The sequence below is a fragment of the Rhinoderma darwinii genome, chromosome 9 (assembly GCF_050947455.1).
Source record: "Rhinoderma darwinii isolate aRhiDar2 chromosome 9, aRhiDar2.hap1, whole genome shotgun sequence".
Taxonomy (NCBI): Eukaryota; Metazoa; Chordata; class Amphibia; order Anura; family Rhinodermatidae; genus Rhinoderma; species Rhinoderma darwinii.
In genome coordinates, this window is record NC_134695.1 from 8,553,617 (window position 1) to 8,574,974 (window position 21,358).

Consider the following 21,358-nt stretch of genomic DNA (forward strand, 5'->3'; position numbering starts at 1 on the left):
GGCGCTGCGGGATGCGATGTCTCGCATCCCCATAGATGAGTCTATGGAGGGATGCGTGAAGCGTGAAAAAATAGGACGGTCCGTTGAAACAACGGCTGTGTGAACGGCCACATTGAATTACAAAGGTCCGTGGGACGGCCGTTTAACACGCTAGTGTAAATAAGGCCTAAAGGTAATTTCACATTACATCCTGCCCATCCGTGTAATGTATGCACCGGGAAAGCTCCCAGAACATATGGTAAACAGTCCCATAAACCTGATAGAGCTTAAAAAAGCCTGAGTTTGGGTGGGACTACGGTATTTTATGTAGTTGCGTCCAGTAGAAAAAAATTATTCTGCATGTTTTTTGTGTCCATTTAATGTATGCGCCAGGAGCTTTTCCGCCGCATATGATAAATGGACAGGCCCTGTGTATGACGCTGATTGGTCACTGATTAGTCAGCGTCATATACTTCTCTCCACAACGCCCACTTGGTCATATAGTAAAACACGCCCAGTTGTTCATTAAGAAACTCATTAGCATAAAGCTAATATAGGTCATAACTCCGTCAAAAATTATCGTTTTTCTAAATAAAAAACACTGTTGGTTATCTACATTACAGCACCGATCACATCATGTACAAGATAGGCCACTTATAATGTGGTGACAGAGCCTTTTTAAGTGCAGACCTGCTGGCCCCTGAACTGGGTTCCCATCTATGACAATGCTATTATCTAATAGGTCATATGGAAAGGGGGTTGTCCTGATGGAATATGGAAACACTAAAATAAGACATACATCAGCAGCTGTCATTCAGAAGCGAGGGCTACAGGAGGTGTAAAGAGGCAGGGGAGTGCTGCTTTCATGAATACATTGGACTCATGCATGAGTCCGCTGAATTCTTTCTAAGCAGCTAGTTTGCAAATACCACAATTTTTTTTTGTGCTGTTTGGAACAATAGCTCAGAGGATCTGCCATTATATTCTACCTTAGCTAGAGCAGGGAGTCAAACATTGATAGCCTTTTCTTAGGATAAGTCATCAATGTTTTGTCAGTTGTGCACTCTCCCTTCTCAGACTCCCAAAGAGTAGCTTAACACAGGCACAACAGCTCCTCTGTATGAGTGGCAGCGCCTGCTACTGCAGCTCAGTCCCATTCACTTGACAAAGTCGTTTTGCATAGAAGCAGTTCTAGGACTTGCTGTCACTGATCTCAGTAAAAGCGTCTTTTTTTGTTTTCTTTGCAGTTATGGTGCAGCCTTGTGCAATGTCTGAACTTGGCCTGAAATAAAAAAATTCTGCAGTGAATATGTCCTTGAACTGTCCTCTTCTGTCAAGTGATAAAAATCTAAGACTTCTGTAATTGCGAGCGAAGTCAGCTGTCAGCAACAGCCTGATCTACTTGTGTAACGGGGCATTCCCTGCTAAGAAACCGCAGTCAGAACTGTTTGAATGTGTTTAACAAAGAGGGGACCTTTTCTGCTAACCCAAGTAGGAACACACATTTTCCTTAACCCCTTAATGACCGGGCCTGTTTGTACCTGACCAAGCCAGATTTGTCAAATCTGGTATGTCTGACTTTATCAGAGAATAACTCTGCGAAAGTTTTGAATATCCAAGTAATTCTGACATTGTTTTTTCGTCACATGTTATACTTTATTTTAGTGGTAAAAGTAGACTGATACAATTTGCAGAAATTAATAAAAAAATAGAAAAATGGAAGAAATTTTGTAAAAATTACAATTTTCCCCTATTTTTAACTGCAATATGTCACATATGTACACACATACTGTACAATTTTTTTTAATTAAATATATATTTCCATCTCTTTACTCTATTTTGGCAGCACTTTTGAAAAAATAAAATAAATTTTCAGCAATTTAGAGGACTTACAAATTGAATAATAATTTTATAAATTTTGAAGTACATTTTGTTTTCCTGCACCAAGAGAGGTTTTCAGAGGCTCATAGGTCTCAGAGTGATGGAAACCCCCACAAATGACCCCAAACTAGACCCCTTAAGGTATTTATCTAGGGGTATAGTAAGTATTTTGACCACACAGTTTTTTGCTAAATTTAATACATAGCAGGTGAAAAAAATAATAATTTCATTTTTTTTCATAAAAGTATCAGTTTGAAGACCGATTTCTTTGTTAGGGTATGTGCACACGAGAAGTGGCTTTTACGTCAGAAAAGACAGACTGTTTTCAGGAGAAAACAGCTGCGTCGTTTCAGACGTAAAAGCTCCTCCTCGCATTATGCGAGGCGTCTTTGACGCTCGTAAATCTTGAGCTGCTCTTCATTGACTTCAATGAAGAACGGCTCAAATTACGTTGCAAAGAAGTGTCCTGCACTTCTTTGCCGAGGCAGTCAATTTACGCGTCAAACGACGACGCGTAAATGACAGGTCATCTGCACAGTACGTCGGCAAACCCATTCAAATGAATGGGCAAATGTTTGCCGAAGTATTGTAGCCCTATTTTCAGACGTAAACCGAGGCATAATACGCCTCGTTTACGTCTGAAAATAGGTAGTGTGAACCCAGCCTAAAGCGACCATGAGAATGAAGTAACACACCACAAAATCTATCACCCTGTTTCTCCTGTTTTCAAAAATACCCACATTGTGGCCCTAATGCACTGCCTGGACACACGGCAGGGCCCAAAAGGAAGGGAGCACCCGGAGGCTTTCAGGACTCATATTTTGCTTGAAAATGTTTTAGGCCCCACTGTACATTTGGAGAGGCTTTGAGCTGCCAGAACGATAGAAACTCCCCATAAACTACCCCATTTAGAAAACTAGACCTCATAAGGTATTTATTTAGGGGTATAGTAAGTATTTTGACCCCACAGTGTTTTGCTAAACTTAATACATAGCAGGTGAAAAAAAAAATTATTTAACCTTTTTTCATAAAAGTATCAGTTTGAAGACCGATTTCTTTGTTAGGGCATGTGCACACGAGAAGTGGCTTTTACGTCTGAAAAGACAGACTGTTTTCAGGAGAAAACAGCTGCGTCGTTTCAGACGTAAAAGCTCCTCCTCGCATTATGCGAGGCGTCTTTGACGCTCGTAAATCTTGAGCTTCTCTTCGTTGACTTCAATGAAGAACGGCTCAAATTACGTTGCAATGAAGTGTCCTGCACTTCTTTGCCGAGGCAGTCAATTTACGCGTCGTCGTTTGACAGCTGTCAAACGACGACGCGTAAATGACAGGTCGTCTGCACAGTACGTCGGCAAACCCATTCAAATGAATGGGCAGATGTTTGCCGAAGTATTGTAGCCCTATTTTCAGACGTAAAACGAGGCATAATACGCCTCGTTTACGTCTGAAAATAGGTCGTGTGAATCCAGCCTAAAGCGACCATGAGAATGAAGTAACACACCACAAAATCTATCACCCTGTTTCTCCTGTTTTCAAAAATACCCACATTGTGGCCCTAATGCGCTGCCTGGTCACACGGCATGGCCCAAAAGGAAGGGAGCACCCGGAGGCTTTCATTTGCTTGAAAATGTTTTAGGCCCCACTGTACATTTTGAGAGGCTTTGAGCTGCCAGAACGATAGAAACTCCCCACAAACTACCCCATTTAGAAAACTAGACCCCATAAGGTATTTATTTAGGGGTATAGTAAGTATTTTGACCCCACAGTTTTTTGCTAAATTTAATGCATAAGAGGTGAAAAAAAAATTATTTCACTTTTTTCATAAAAGTATTAGTTTGAAGACCGATTTATTTGTAAAGTGAACATGAAAATGAAGAAACACACCCCAAAATCTATCACCCTCTTTCTCCTGTTTTCAAAAATACCCACATTGTGGCCCTAATGCAGTGTTTGGACACACGGCAGGGCCCCAAAGGAAGGGAGCACCTGGAGGCTTCCAGGACTCATATTTTGCTTGAAAATGTTTTAGGCCCCACTGTACATTTGGAGAAGCTTTGAGCTGCCAGAACGATAGAAACTCCTCATAAACGACCCCATTTTGAAAACTAGACCCCTTAAGGTATTTATCTAGGGGTATAGTTAGCATTTTGACCACACAGGTTTTTCGCTAAATATATTGGAATTAGTTTGTAAAAATTAAAATGTAGTTTTTTTCTGAAACAACATAGAAATTTTTAATAGTTACAAGGAATAACGAAGAAAATGCACCCCAACATTTGTAAAGCAATGTCTCCCGATTATGACAATACCCCATATGTGGTAATAAACTGCTGTTTGGACCCACAGCAGGGCTCAGAAGGGAAGGAGCGCCATTTGGATTTCTGATTTTGCTGGAATGGTTTTCGGTGCCATATCGCATTTGCAATGCACTGGAGGGACCAAAACAGTCGAAACCCACCAAAAGTGACCCCATTTTGCAAAAACCTTCAAGGAATTTTTGTAGGGGTATATTGAGCATTTAGACCCCACGGGTCTTTTGCAGAGTTTACTAGAATTAGGGCACGAAAATTAATATCAACATTTTTTCCACTAAAATGTTTAATTTTCTCATTTTCACAAGGGATAAAGGAGGAAAAAAACAACCATTTTTTATAAAGCAATTTCTCCCGAGTACGGAAATACCCCATGTGTGGTCATACGGTTTTCATTAGAAATGAATTAACCCTTTCAGGACTGATCCATTTTTTGCTTTCTTATTTTAGATTTTCACTCCCCGCTTTCCAAGAGCCATACCTTTTTTATTTTTCCATCAATAGAGTGTTGTGAGGGCTTATTTCTTGCAAGAGGAGCTGCAGTTTTTATTGGTACCATTTTTTGGTACATAAAAAGTGATCAAAAAGTTGTATTACATTTTTTTTTTAGAGCTAAGGTGACAAAAAACAAAAACAGCGATTTTGGCGGTTTCAATTATTACATTTTTTGATGGTGTTCACTGTGCAAATTAAATAATGGTATATTGTAATAGTTCGGACTTTTACGGACGTAGCGATACCAATTTTGTTCATTTTTTTACATTACTTTAGAAGAAAAATGTGTTCGTTTTTTTTAACTTTAAAAAAAAAATAATTCTCACTACTAATAACTATAATTCTTCTACACATTTTATTAATCAATCCCCTTAGGGGACTTGATCCAGCGATCATTGGATCACTGGTACAATACACTGCAATACTAATGTATTGCAGTATATTGTTATTCTTACAGGCTTCTGTAACAGAGCGATCGCTGTACCTGTCCGTTAGTCTCGGGTATCAGCTGTAATACACAGCTGACACCCGCAGCGTATGGAGCGGGCACAGCACGTGAGCCGGCTCCATACATCAACCGCCGCACCATGACGGGCAATTAAGTCATAGTGCGCAAAGGGGTTAGTGCACAGCGGATGGTTCAAAGTGAAAATTGCAATTTTCCACTGATATGCCATTTTAGTGCATAATATGTTGTGCCCAGTTTGTGCCACAGAAGACAAATACCTCATAAAAAGTTAAGCGGGTTCTCTCGGGTATGGCGATACCATATGTGTGGGTGCAAACTGCTGCTTGGGCACGCTGCAGGGCTCAGAAGGGAGGGAGCGCCATTTTGCTTTTGGAGCGCAGATTTTTCTTGGTAGCAGTTTTGTTTGGGGTTTTACTAGTATTTCAGTTTATAATGTGGGGTATGTGTAATCTGTGCGGAGTACATCAGGGCATAATAATTGGGTATAATAATGGGGTAACTAAATAATAATTCATAGATATGTGGTCAGTGTCGCACTGATAAATGGCGCCCGATCTTATCCGCTTTTAGAAAACCCTGCACATTTTGCATCGCCATATTCTGAGAGCCAGAACTTTTTTATTTTTTCACCACCGGAGCCGTGTAAGGGCTTATTTGTTGCGGGACAATCTGTAGTTTTCATTGGTACCATTTTGGGGTACATGCGATTGTTTTTGATCACTTTTTATTAAATTTTTTTGCAATCCTGACCAAAAAACTGGAATTCTGACACAGTTTTTTCGGTTTTCTTTTTGCGGAGTTCACTGTACGCTATAAATGAAATTTTTACTTTATTCTGCGGGTTGGTACGATTACGGTGATACCATATGTATATAGGTTTGGTCCTTTTTTTTAGCGTTTGCATAATAAAATCGCTTATTTATAAAAAACAAAATTTTCTATGTCACCATATTCTGAGAGCTATAATGTTTTTCTTTTTTAGTCAAAAAAGCTGTGTAAGGGCTTGTTTTTTGCGGGACGGATTGATGTTTTTATTGGTAGTATTTTTGGGCACATGCAACTTTTTGATCACTTTTTATTCTTTATTTTGGGAGCCGTGGTGACCAAAAAAATTGCGATTCTGTTGTAGTTTTTTATTGATTTTTTTTGGGGTGTTCATCGTGCGGGAAAAATAACATTACAGTTTTATAGTTGGGGTCGTTACGAACGCGGTGATATCAAATATGTGTACTTTTTTAACGTGTTCATTTTTTTTCTATAACAAAAGTCTTATTATAGGAAAAAAAACATTTTATGTTCATAGAACTTATAACTTTTATTTTTACACTTTTTTTAAAACATTTTTATAACTTTTTTTTTACTTTTTTTACTTGTCCCACTAGGGGACATTTAGACTTGCAGCTTTGATCGCTGCTAGAGTACATTACACTACACACGTTACTCTGTCACTCTGACAGGAAGCCGAGGAGGACCTCCGATTGCCAGGACAAGCATCGGTAGCCCCCGCGATCACTTCGTGGGGGCTACCGATGTGCTTCAAACCACTTAACGGGTTAATTGCCGAAAGCAGCGGAGATGGTCCGCTATCCGGCGAGACTAATGTGACAGCTGTCTAGGACAGCTGTCAGCGCTGGCCTGTCACTCTGTGTTTACACAGAGTGACAGTTTGAAATACTGACAGTTTGAAATACTGACGAATACTGACGAAAATGAACGTCATGATGCGTCATCGGTCGTGAAAGGGTTAAAGTGTAAAATGTAAGATTAAAATTATTGTAAAAATTAAGTAACGTAAGCATAAAAAGCTAAACGAAACTGCAGTGAAAAAAAAACACGTATTTGTTAGCATAGCCTTTATTATGTCTATTTCACCTTTACAATAAACATACAAATAATTATTGTACAACAAACAAAATATTGTTTCTGTCCATAGGGTGCATAACTAAATGGTTACAGTCCAACCCCATGAATGTTGTAAGGGATTTTGCAGAACATTAAGGTCCCTGCCCACGGCCATGCCCATAATCACGGCCGGTGATTACGGGCACGGCCGGCCGCGGACAGTCATCCGCATTTGCGGGCCATGCTCGTTGTAAAGTATGGGAGCACGGTCTGTAAAATCAAAAAATAGGACATGTCCTATGTTTTGCAGGTAATTTCTACGTCCATAGAAATGAATGGAACTGTATTTTGAGCCGCAATTACGGTCGAGTGCATGGGGCCTGAGGGTGTATTCAGAGTTTGTAGTCATAATGCATTTTTGTTGCGCTTTTTTCACAAAATCGTGGCAAAACGTGGTTTTGTGAAAGTCCTAGCAATGTAACCGCCACATGTAAATACACTCTAACATTCATGGTATAACATTAGGATAGGCCAACAATCTTTAGTGGGGGGCTTCGGAACTTCTAGCACAATGAAGGGGTCTGCAAGTTGCAGTTTGGGATGAGCTGCAGTACCAGGCAAAGCTACTTGTACAGACAAGATGCTGTGACTGTGTAAACAATGAAGAGGACACTAATTGAATCAGGCGCAATATTAGGAGCAGTTGCTCTTATAAACTAGCCAAAGTGCGGCCGCATTAATGTGCTGTCAGGCTTGGGTCCCGTTAGGCCATCAATGTTGCAATGTAAAAGTCCAGGAAAACTCCTTTAAATTTTTGCCATTAAAAAAAATATTTAAGGAAAAAATTTATATATATATATATATATATATATATATATATATATATATATATATATATAAATATACACACACACACTGCAGTACCACTTGTGGAATATAGGTGTAGTTGCAGTAGAAGGGCTTATTCACACAAACGTGTCCGTTTTAAAAATGCAGCATTTTTCTTGCGTTGCTTCTCCGTGTGACATCTGTTGACGGTGCGTGTCTGCGTTTTTTTTACGCATGTATGTCATCCGCATGTCACACGTTTTTTACGCCAGCAAAATAAACAGAAGGAGATGTTTTTCTTTTTCTCATCACTTTATTAGCAACCGTTGCATGAGTCACGCACAGCACACGGATGACGTCCGTGTGCTGTCCGTATTTTTCACCCACCCATTGACTTCAATGGGTGCGTGATGTGCAAAAAACGCACAAGTATAGGACATGCAGTGAGTTTCACTGCATGAAAAACGTGTGACATCCGTTGTTTTAACGCAAGTAACACGGACGTGAAATACGCTCGTCTGAATAAGGCCGAACAGTATAATCTACTAAGAGCAATTAAGATATTGGGGAAGGCTGTGACAGTGTGGAGTCATAATAAAGGCCGAGGGTTCCGAAAAAGAATTTCAGGCTGAGATCTCGATAGGAAATGTAAAAATGAAATCAAGTTAGCAAAATTATTTATAGAAAAACAAATCACTAATGACATTTTATATATATATATATATTAATTTAAATGTCCATCAGTGTGGTGCAAGTTTAAAAAAAAAAATCTTATTTTTTTTAGATAAAGCTGCTTTGTATTCTGTATACAGAGCAGCTGTATCATGCGCTAAGACCTGAATCTGCCAGGCCAGCAGCACTGACGGGTTCAGTGACAGCGGGGATCCACCTGTAATCGATCACATCTAAGTTATTAACTTACATGTGATCGGTAACAGCTCTATCCTGCGTGTCAGAGACACGCAGGATCCGCTGTCACTGAACCTGTCAGTGCCTCTGACCTGACGGATCCAGGTCTTAGCACACAATACAGCTGCTCTGTATACAGAATACAAAGCAGCTGTAACTCAAAAAGTAAAAAATATTTTTATAAAAATTATTTTAAAAGTTACCTCAAAAACTATTTCAAAGGTGTACATAGCCTTTAAACACATACATTTCCTTGGTGTTTACTGATGAGCTGACAGTGCCAGATATTCAGGGGGACAGTAGTCAAGTTTTCCCACCCAATATTACCTGCTTAACACAGGACGAAGTACAGCTGCGTCTAAGCAAATTAAATATTGACAAAGCCCCCAACCCAGACGGCATTCATCCACGGGTATTAAGGAAATTGAGTGTGGTAATGTACAAACCATTGTATCTCATCTTATTAGGGTATGTTCACACGGAGTGTTTTTAGGCGTATTTTGGGGCGATTACGTCTTGAAAAACGCCTGAAAAACGGAAGCAGAATGCCTACAAACATCTGCCCATTGATTTTAATGGGAAAATGCGGTGTTCTGACGGGGCGATTTTTAAAGCCTAGTTTTCCAAAAACGGCATGTAAGAAGACGCCCGCGAAAAAGAAGTGCATGTCACTTCTTGGGACGTTTTTGGAGGTTTTTCATTGACTCTATAGAAAACCAGCTCCAAAAACGGCCGTCAAAAACGCTGCGAAAAACACGAGTTTGATTAAAAAACGCCGGAAAATCAGATGTATTTTCAGACGTTTTTTATTTTGTGTGTGCACATACATTTAGACTCTCTTCTAACAGGATCAGTGCCACAGGATTGGAGGACAGCTGATGTTGTACCAATATTTAAGAAGGTAGAAGTAACTACCGTCCAGTAAGTTTGCCATCTGTGGTATGTAAAATATTTGATTAAAGTATTCTAAGAGAGGAACTGCAGCAGTATATAGCAGGGAATAGTCTAATAACTGATAACCAGCATGGATTCATAAAAATCAGGTCGTGCCTAACCAACATACTCGGTTTCTATGATTAGGTAAGTGCAAATCTGGATGTTAGTCATGAGGCTGATGTGATATATCTGGATTTGCAAAAGCATTTGATACTGTACCACACAACAGCAGGGTTGCCAACTTTCTGTAAATACATGGACAGTCCTCAAAAAACTTTTTTTTCTGCCACCCATAGTATCTGGCAGAAAAAGGCCCTTTATGTGAATTTTATTGATGTTTGCACGGTGCATTTCACCATGGACCTCTGGGGCAACCAGCCACCAATGAAGTGGGAGTTGAGACTCAACGCAAGGAAGGGAGAGTGTGCGGGGATTATTTTATACTCCAGTCCTCTCTCTCTTGCAGCGCGCATTCAGACAATCCACTGCTGCCTGGAGGACTGAATTACGCACACACGCTGAAAGGAAGAGAGGACGCTCCATCTATCACAGATATGACTGAGCCCAGGACAGACTGCTGTTGAGCTTTAAAATCATTTCCTCTTCACCCTCTCCCCTGCAGACAGAAGTCGGCAGAACAATAACAAAGACCGGGCCCTCCCCTGTGTATACTGTATCTTGAGTACAGGGGAGGCAAAGTTCTTTGTTATTGTTGTGCCACCTTCTGTCTGCAGATGAGGGGAGAGGGAACAATTTTCAAGCTCAGAATATGGACAGTCACCATTCACAGCGCCACTTCTCTATGCTGGGTGTAATTCTCAGTATCTGATCCTATTCTGTATGTATGTACATTGCACAGAACCACTTCTCTATTCCTGTATACTGGGTGTAATTCTCAGTATCTGCTCCTATTCTGTATATATGGACACTGCACAGCACCACTTCTGTTGTCCTGTATGCTGGGTGTAATTCTCAGTATCTGCTCCTATTCTGTATATATTGACACTACACAGTACAACTTCTGTTATCCTATATGCTGGGTGTAATACTCAGTATCTGCTTTATTCTGTATATGTGTACACTGCACAGAACCACTTCTCTATTCCTGTATACTGGGTGTAATTCTCAATATCTGCTCCTATTCTGTATATATGGACACTGCACAGCACCACTTCTGTTGTCCTGTATGCTGTGTGTAATTCTCAGTATCTGCTCTTATTCTGTATATGTGGACACTAAACAGTACAACTTCTGTTATCCTATATGCTGTGTGTAATTCCCAGTATCTGCTCTTATTCTGTATACAGTGAAGGAAATAAGTATTTGATCCCTTGCTGATTTTGTAAGTTTGCCCACTGTCAAAGACATGAACAGTCTAGAATTTTTAGGCTAGGTTAATTTTACCAGTGAGAGATAGATTATATTTAAAAAAAAAAAAAGAAAATCACATTGTCAAAATTATATATATTTATTTGCATTGTGCACAGAGAAATAAGTATTTGATCCCTTTGGCAAACAAGACTTAATACTTCGTGGCAAAACCCTTGTTGGCAAGCACAGCAGTCAGACGGTTTTTGTAGTTGATGATGAGGTTTGCACACCTGTTAGATGGAATTTTGGCCCACTCCTCTTTGCAGATCATCTGTAAATCATTAAGATTTCGAGGCTGTCGCTTGGCAACTCGGATCTTCAGCTCCCTCCATAAGTTTTAGATGGGATTAAAGTCTGGAGACTGGCTAGGCCACTCCATGACCTTAATGTGCTTCTTTTTGAGCCACTCCTTTGTTGCCTTGGCTGTATGTTTCGGGTCATTGTCGTGCTGGAAGACCCAGCCACGAGCCATTTTTAATGTCCTGGTGGAGGGAAGGAGGTTGTCACTCAGGATTTGACGGTACATGGCTCCATCCATTCTCCCATTGATGCGGTGAACTAGTCCTGTGCCCTTAGCAGAGAAACACCCCCAAAACATAATGTTTCCACCTCCATGCTTGACAGTGGGGACAGTGTTCTTTGGGTCATAGGCAGCATTTCTCTTCCTCCAAACACGGCGAGTTGAGTTAATGCCAAAGAGCTAAATTTTAGTCTCATCTGACCACAGCACCTTCTCTCAATCACTCTCAGAATCATCCAGATGTTCATTTGCAAACTTCAGACGGGCCTGTACATGTGCCTTCTTGAGCAAGGGGACCTTGCGGGCACTGCAGGATTTTAATCCATTACGGCGTAATGTGTTACCAATGGTTTTCTTGGTGACTGTGGTCCCAGCTGCCTTGAGATCATTAACAAGTTCCCCCCATGTAGTTTTCGGCTGAGCTCTCACATTCCTCAGGATCAAGGATACCCCACGAGGTGAGATTTTGCATGGAGCCCCAGATCGATGTTGATTGACAGTAATTTTGTATGTCTTCCATTTTCTTACTATTGCACCAACAGTTGTCTCCTTGTCACCCAGCGTCTTACTTATGGTTTTGTAGAACATTCCAGCCTTGTGCAGGTCTATGATCTTGTCCCTGACATCCTTAGAAAGCTCTTTGGTCTTGCCCATGTTGTAGAGGTTAGAGTCAGACTGATTAATTGAGTCTGTGGACAGGAGTCTTTTATACAGGTGACCATTTAAGACAGCTGTCTTTAATGCAGGCACCAAGTTGATTTGGAGCGTGTAACTGGTCTGGAGGAGGCTGAACTCTTAATGGTTGGTAGGGGATCAAATACTTATTTCTCGGTGCACAATGCAAATAAATATATATAATTTGGACTATGTGATTTTCTGTTTTTTTTGTTTTTTTTTTATATAATCTATCTCTCACTGGTAAAATTAACCTAGCCTAAAAATTCTAGACTGTTCATGTCTTTGACAGTGGGCAAACTTAGAAAATCAGCAAGGGATCAAATACTTATTTGCTTCACTGTATATGGACACTAAACAGTACAACTTCTGTTATCCTATATGCTGTGTGTAATTCCCAGTATCTGCTCTTATTCTGTATTTATGGACACTGCACAGTATAACTTCTGTTATCCTATATGCTGGGTGTAATACTCAGTATCTGCTTTATTCTGTATATGTGTACACTTCACAGCACCACTTCTCTAGTCCTGTTCACTGGGTGCAATTCTTAGTATCTGCTCTTATTCTGTATATATGGACACTAAACAGTACAACTTCTGTTATCCTGTATGCTGGGTGTAATATTCAGTATCTGCTCCTATTCTGTATATTTGGACACTGCACAGCACCACTTTTCTAGTCCTGTATGCAGGGGTGGGATCCGGACGGTTCTCACCAGTTTGGCCAAACCGGTTGTTAAAATTAGAGCCGGTTCGCAGAACTGGTGAGAAGTAGCACCCCGACCCGGTTCTCAAACTGGGGAAATGCAGCGCCACCGTCCCGGTTCGTAAATATTTAGCACTGGCGTGTGTGCGGCGAACGGACGCTAAATGAAATAAAAATCATACTATATGCGCTGCTGGCATACTTACATGTCTCTATGCCTGCTGTCTCCTCCCACTGTGGTCGTCACTACGATCCGCACTACAGGCACAGCATTTGTCAGTACTGCCTTCATTCCTTTTCTGTTGGCAGGCAGCTTATGTCATAAACTGCAGCCAATAGCTGACAGGCAGGGAAGGTATGGGGGAGGGACATTGAATAATTTTATTTAGGATTGGTGAGTACTGTTATGGGCAGGCTTAGGCTATGTCTATTTAAGGGATGGAGTAGGTAGGGTCGGTGCTTTCGCCTTTTTGCTGGCTGAGCTGCCCGTGCAGAAGTTCTCATCCTCAGGGCCCAGGTAATCTAAAATGGTGGATAATGTGTTGTATGTATATATATATATTATTATTTTTTTCAGTGGCGGACACAGACTGCAAAAGGCCCCTGTGCAGATAATGTGCCAGGGCCCCCCCCCCCACCCCGCAAACTTCTCATGGCCGACGGTCCGCTTTCAGCTGCATCGCTGGGTCTCCTAAGTGACCCAACAATGCAGCACTAGCAGCCGGGGCGTCACTAAGGCTGGGTTCACACACACACTATTTACGGACGTAATTTGGGCGTTTTAGCATTGAATTACATCCGAAAATGCGGCTCAAAAGCGTCGGAAAACATCTGCCCATTCATTTGAATGGGTCTTACGATGTTCTGTGCCGATGGTCATTTTTTTTTACGCGCCGCTGTCGAAAGGCGGCGCGTAAAAAACTGCCTGTCACTTCTTCAGATGTAAATGGAGCCGTTTTCCATGGACTCCATGGAAAACCAGCTTCAATTACTTCCGTAGTGGACGCAGCAAAAGACGCCTGCACATGCCATTACGGCTGAAATTACGGTGCTGTTTTCTCCTGAAAACAGCACAGTAATTTCAGCCGTAACAGACGCTGCCGTGTGAACATACCCTCAGGGCTTAAAATGTCCGGGAAATAGCCCCAATACATATGTGTCCGCCCCAAAAAAAAGTGTGTGTATAGGAGACAGCATAGCATATCTATAGCACTACGACCCTATAAACTATGGATAGGATTAGATACAGTGGCTGAGCAGACAGTATCACACATGATAGGATTAGATACAGTGGCTCAGAAGGCAGTATCACACATGATAGGATTAGATACACAGCTCAGCAGACAGTATCACACATGATAGGATTAGATACAGTGGCCCAGCAGACAGTATCACACATGATAGGATTAGATACAGTGGCTCAGCAGACAGTACCACACATGATAGGATTAGATACAGTGGCTCAGCAGACAGTACCACACATGATAGGATTAGATACAGTGGCTCAGCAGACAGTATCACACATGATAGGATTAGATACAGTGGCTCAGCAGACAGTACCACACATTATAGGATTAGATACAGTGGCTCAGCAGACAGTATCACACATGATAGGATTAGATACAGTGGCTCAGCAGACAGTATCACACATGATCGGATTAGATATAGGGCCCAGCACAGTATCATACATGATTGGATTAGATACACAGCTCAGCAGACTGTATCACACATGATAGGATTAGATACAGGGCCCAGCTCGCTGACATTGCGGCTCCAGCGCTGGACCCAGGAAAGGTAAGAATAATAATTTTGCTTCTTTATGTGTTACTGATTATTTTTGTGTGTTTGTGTTTTTTTTACAGGTTCGGTTGTTGGACTTCGGATACGAGGACTTCAATGACGGCGTTTTTTTTATTCTCAATAAAATGGTTAATGAGGGTTGTGTTTTTATTTCAATAAAAAAAATTTCTATGTGCTTGTATCTTTTTAAACTTTATTATCACCGCCTTAGTAATGGCCGCTGGCTGATTGACAACCTCCATTACTAAGGCGAGGCTTAATGTTAGCCGGTGCAGAGTCTACACTAACCCCCATTATTACCCCGGTACCCACCGCCACCAGGGGTACTGGGAAGAGCCGGGTACAAACCAGTACCCGACCAGCTGTAGTGACGGGCAGGCACCGGGGTGGCCGCAGGCTGGTAGTATTAGGCTGGGGAAGGCCAAAAACAGTGGCCCTTCCCACCCTTGTAATGCTGCCTGCTGCTGCTGTGTTGTATCTGGCTGGTTATGAAAATTGGGGGGGACCCGACATCGTTCTTTCCAATTATTTTTTAAATGACGTGGCGTCCCCCCCATTTTCATAACCAGCCAGATACAATAAAGCAGCAGCAGCCTAGCATCACCAGGGTAGGAAGGGCCACTGTATCTGGCCTTTCCCCTCCTGATAATACCAGCCTGCGGCCACCCCAGTGGCCGACCATCACTACAGATGGTCAGGTACTGGATCGTACCCGGCTCTTCCCAGCACCCCTGGTGGCGGTGGGTACCGGGGTAATAAAGGGGGTTAGTGTTAGCCTCTGCACCGGCTAACACTAAGCCCTGCCTTAGCAATGGATGCTGTCAATCAGCCGGCGGCCATTACTAAGGCGGTAGTAATATAGTTTAAAAAAAACCACAAAGACATAGAAAAAATATTTTATTGAAATAAAAAAAAAAAACACAACCCTCATTAACCATTTTATTAATAAAAAAAAAAGCTGTCATCGAAGTAGTCCTGGAATCCGCCGTAGTCCAACGACCGAACCTGTAAGAAAACACACAAAAAATGATTAGTAACACATGTGTTAGGGTATGTGCACACACACTAATTACGTCCGGAATTGACGGACGTATTTCGGCCGCAAGTACCGGACCGAACACACTGCAGGGAGCCGGGCTCCTAGCATCATAGTTATGTACGACGCTAGGAGTCCCTGCCTCGCTGCCGGACAACTGTCCGGTACTGAAAACATGATTACAGTACAGGACAGTTGTCCCACAGCGAGGCAGGGACTCCTAGCGTCGTACATAAGTACGACGCTAGGAGCCCGGCTCCCTGCAGTGTGTTCGGTCCGGTACTTGCGGCCGAAATACATCCGTCACTTACGGACGTAATTAGTGTCTGTGCACATACCCTAAGGCTTAGATACAGGGCCCATGTGTGATACTGTCTGTGGGACCCTGTATCTAAGCCTACCACAAGGTAGGCTTAGATACAGGGTCCAGCAGACAGTAATCTTATACAGTATAAGATTACTGTGTGCTGGGGCCCTGTATCTAAACCTACAGTGTGGTAGGCTTAGATACAGGGCCCAGCAGACAGGATCACGCATGGGCCATGTATCTAAGCCTACCATGTGATTGGCTTAGATACAGGGCCCAGCAGACAGCATCACACAATCTGTGATCCTGTCTCATGGGCCCCCTAAGCCTGCTACATCGTAGGCTTAGGGGTTGTGCAGTCCCTAAACATTGATGGCCTATCCTCAGGATAGGCCATCAATAGCTGATGTGTCGCCCGGGACCCGCAAATCAGCTGTTTTGAAGGGGCCGCAGCACTCGTACGAGAGCTGCTTCCCCTTCATTTCACTACTCGCCCACACTGTGAATCGCCGAAACCGATTCACAGTGTGACCGGAATGAAGTGACAGGAATGAAGGGGAGCAGCTCTCGTACGAGTGCTGCGGCCCCTTCAAAACAGCTGATTGGCGGGTCCCAGGAGTCGGACCCCGCCAGTCAGGGCTATCTTACCTTCCTCTTCGGCCGCGGCGGGAGTTCTGTCGTCTCGATGCTGTGCGCGGCGCATAGCGCTGTGACGTCATGTGCTGCGCACAGCGCCTGACGTCAGGACCTCCGCTGCGATCCGGAACCAGGAAGGTAAGTAAAGTATGTTACTATAGTAACAGGGGCCCGCGGCCCGAGTTACTATAGTAACTTTTTATTGATGTGGTGCGGGGGGCCGTGGGCCCCCCTGGCTTCGGGGCCCGGTCGCAATTGCGACCGCTGCGACCCCTATAGCTACGCCAGTGGTCCACGGGCCTCTGTCTCAGTCCTCAGCATCGCGCAGCTGAGAACTGAGTCGGCCAGCAGAGGAACGGGCCCCCTTCCCACGCGGGGCCCTTGTGCAGCTGCACCGGCTGCACATGCGGTATGTCCGCCCCTGATTTTTTTGCAACAAACACCCATTATCCCTGCTGCAACGTAATGCTTTGCTTTAATTGCTGCCAGATTAATTACTTTTATTGTTTTTATATATATCCAAACTTCCCATTCCGTCCCTCGCCATGTGCCTTGCTGGTCCAGCCTGGTTAGTAATAATGCAACAAGAGAGCCAGCAAAGCACATGGTGGTGATGGACAGCATAAGGTATGGGTAGTATAAAAAAAAACCCCAAAAAACGGTCATTAACCTGGCAGCGATTACATCACCAGGCCCCTCAGTCTTAATGAGACACCTCTGTTTGCCCTGACGCTTGCTCGCTGCCTTTGGAGCAGCACATCCTCCCCGCATACACTTTGCTTCTATTTATTATTTTCAATATTTTTGATTTGCAAATCACGCACCGCACACGGATGTGTGCGGTGCGTGGTTTTCACAGACCAGTTGACTTCAGTGGGCGATAGGTGTGTGAAAACTCCTGCATGTGTGAATGGCCCCATTTAAATTAATGGGTCATTGTGCTATGCGTGATTTTCTAGTCAAGATTACTATTAAAACAAAGCATGCTATGGCTGTTTTCCATAGGACTTAACTTATAAAAAAAAATGGAAAATATTAAAAAAATTACACTAAAAAAGCCTCACCAAAAACAATTGTCAAAAAAAACAACATGAATTTCCATATTTTATTCATGATTTTATTTATTTTTTCACAGATCTTAGGTCTCCTTCACACAGAATTTTTTGTAGCTTTAAACTGTACCAAAAAAATGCTTCTAAAAAACGATAGCGTTATTAAAATGTAACATCTTTTTTAAAGTGTTTTTATTGCCGTTTTACTTGTTTCGTGTCTGTTTGGCTTTTTCCGTAAAGCAGATGTATCGGAGTACGGGCTCATAGACTTTCTATTGAGTCCGTACACCGATCCATTTATTTCCGTAACAAGCCGAACAGACACGAAGCGGCTGAGCGCTCAAACAAGCGCTTCAGCTGCTTCGTTCTAGCGAATGGTGGGGGTCTCTGTGCTCGGATCCCCACTAATCAAAACATGTCCCTATGACATGTCAGAAGTTTGTAAAACATTTAGCTACACTTTAAAGAGGCTCTGTCACCAGATTTTGCAGCCCCTATCTGCTATTGCAGCAGATAGGCGCTGCAATGTAGATTACAGTAACGTTTTTATTTTTAAAAAACGAGCATTTTTGGCCAAGTTATGACCATTTTCGTATTTATGCAAATGAGGCTTGCAAAAGTACAACTGGGCGTGTTGAAAAGTAAAAGTACAACTGGGCGTGTATTATGTGCGTACATCGGGGCGTGTTTACTACTTTTACTAGCTGGGCGTTGTGTATAGAAGTGTCATCCACTTCTCTTCACAACGCCCAGCTTCTGGCAGTGCAGCACTGTGACGTCACTCACAGGTCCTGCATCGTGTCGGCACCAGAGGCTACAGATGATTCTGCAGCAGCATCGGCGTTTGCAGGTAAGTCGATGTAGCTACTTACCTGCAAACGCTGGTGCTGCTGCAGAATCAAGTGTAGCCTCTGGTGCCGACACGATGCAGGACCTGTGAGTGACGTCACAGTGCTGCACTGCCAGAAGCTGGGCGTTCTGAAGAGAAGTGGATGACACTTCTATACACAACGCCCAGCTAGTAAAAGTAGTAAACACGCCCCGATGTACGCACATAATACACGCCCAGTTGTACTTTTACTTTTCAACACGCCCAGTTGTACTTTTGCAAGCCTCATTTGCATAAATACGAAAATGGTCATAACTTGGCCAAAAATGCTCGTTTTTTAAAAATAAAAACGTTACTGTAATCTACATTGCAGCGCCGATCTGCTGCAATAGCAGATAGGGGCTGCAAAATCTGGTGACAGAGCCTCTTTAAGGGTAGGTCTACATGTAGTATAAACACTGGCTTTTCCACAATGGATTCAATTGCGAAAAAGTAAGTAATTAAGGCTCTGTTAACAACGAGGAGGTTGACACCTTGTGGGTGGAATTACAAAGGGAGGTAAACACTGAAAAAATTACTTTTGGTGTAATCTATAGACCCCCCAATATAACTGAAGAGATAGAAGGTCAAATATATAAACAGATGGAGCGGGCTGCACAGGCGGGTAATGTTGTGATAATGGGAGATTTTAATTACCGGGATATTAATTGGTGTCATGGATCGGCTTCAACTGCAAAGGGGAGACATTTCCTCAACCTGTTGCAGGAAAATTTTATGGGCCAGTTTGTGGAAGACCCGACTAGAGGTGAAGCTCAATTGGATCTGGTCATTTCTAATAATGCAGAGCTTGTTGGGAATGTCAATGTTCGTGAAAACCTCGGTAACGGTAATTTATTCCTACAGGTAACAAGTATAAACGACTAAAATTAAACCCCACATGGCTTACACCTTCTGTAAAAAGGGCAATACGTGACAAAAAAAGGGCATTTAAAAAATACAAATCTGAGGGTACAGCTGTAGCCTTTGTAAAATATAAAGAGCTTAATAAAATCTGTAAAAATATAATAAAATCAGCAAAAATACAAAATGAAAGGCAGGTGGCCAAGGATAGTAAAACAAATCCTAAAAAATTCTTCAAGCATATAAATGCAAAAAAGCCAAGGTCTGAACATGTAGGACCCTTAGATAGTGGTAATGGGGAGTTGGTCACAGGGGATCAAGAGAAGGCAGAGTTACTAAATGGGTTCTTCCGCTCTGTATATACAACAGAAGAAAGATCAGCTGATGTAGCCGCCGCCAGTGCTGTTAATATATCAGTTGATATACTGAATTGGATGAATGTAGATATGGTGCAAGCTAAATAAAATAAAATAAACGTACACAAGGCCCCGGGACCAGATGGGCTACACCCTAGAGTTCTTAAGGAGCTTAGTTCAGTTATTTCTGTCCCTCTCTTCATAATATTTAGAGAGTCTCTCATGACTGGTATAGTGCCAAGGGACTGGCGCAGGGCAAATGTGGTGCCTATTTTCAAAAAGGGCTCTAGGTCTTCGCCGGGTAATTATAGACCAGTAAGCTTAACATCATATGTGGGGAAAATGTTTGAAGGGCTATTGAGGGACTATATACAGAATTATGTGACAATAAATAGTAGTATAAGTGACAGCCAGCACGGTTTTACAAAGGACAGAAGCTGTCAAACCAACCTGATTTGTTTTTATGAAGAGGTAAGCAGAAGCCTAGACAGAGGGGCCGCTGTGGATATAGTGTTTTTGGACTTTGCAAAGGCATTTGACACTGTCCCCCATAGACATCTAATAGGTAAATTAAGGACTATAGGTTTAGAAAGTATAGTTTGTAATTGGATTGAGAATTGGCTCAAGGACCGTATCCAGAGAGTTGTGGTCAATGATTCCTACTCTGAATGGTCCCCGGTTATAAGTGGTGTACCCCAGGGTTCAGTGCTGGGACCACTATTATTGAACTTATTTATTAATGATATAGAGGATGGGATTAATAGCACTATTTCTATTTTTGCAGATGACACATGCAATATAGTTCAGACTATGGAAGATGTTTGTGAATTGCAGGCAGATTTAAACAAACTAAGTGTTTGGGCGTCCACTTGCCAAATGAAGTTTAATGTAGATAAATGTAAAGTTATGCACCTGTGTACGAACAACCTGCATGCATCATATGTCCTAGGGGGAGCTACACTGGGGGAGTCACTTGTTGAAAAGGATTTGGGTGTACTTGTAAATCATAAACTAAATAACAGCATGCAGTGTCAATCAGCTGCTTCAAAGGCCAGCAAAATATTGTCATGTATCAAAAGAGGCATGGACTCGCGGGACAGGGATGTAATATTAGCACTTTACAAAGCATTAGTGAGGCCTCATCTAGAATATGCAGTCCAGTTCTGGGCTCCAGTTCATAGAAAGGATGCCCTGGAGTTGGAAAAAATACAAAGAAGAGCAACGAAGCTAATAAGGGGTATGGAGAATCTAAGTTATGAGGAAAGATTAAAAGAACTAAACCTATTTAGCCTTGAGAAAAGACGACTAAGGGGGGACATGATTAACTTATATAAATATATGAATGGCACATACAAAAAATATGGTGAAATCCTTGACTTAAGGTATGTTTGATGACTTTCGCTATCTATGACCTTCCACCTCCCTATCCCAATAAGAGACCACGACTTGAATTTTTGGTGTAAAGGCCACAGCAGCCATTTATTAAATACACACCTTTTTATGCGATAAAACAGCAT

General features: G+C 42.2%; 1 protein-coding gene across 3 annotated transcripts in view; it reads right to left on the minus strand.

Annotated features, from left to right (window-relative positions):
* The window catches only part of LOC142660250 (actin, alpha cardiac muscle 1), a 76,033-nt gene that overhangs the window by 13,823 nt on the left and 40,852 nt on the right, over positions 1–21,358 (minus strand). The window contains exon 1 of one of the 3 annotated variants that reach the window (XM_075836837.1): positions 13,132–13,189. The exons of the other annotated variants lie outside the window; for them this stretch is intronic. The gene's annotated coding sequence lies outside the window, so the exon portion shown is untranslated. Of the gene's footprint in view, positions 1–13,131; positions 13,190–21,358 lie in introns of those variants that run through there. 3 annotated transcript variants of the gene reach the window in all.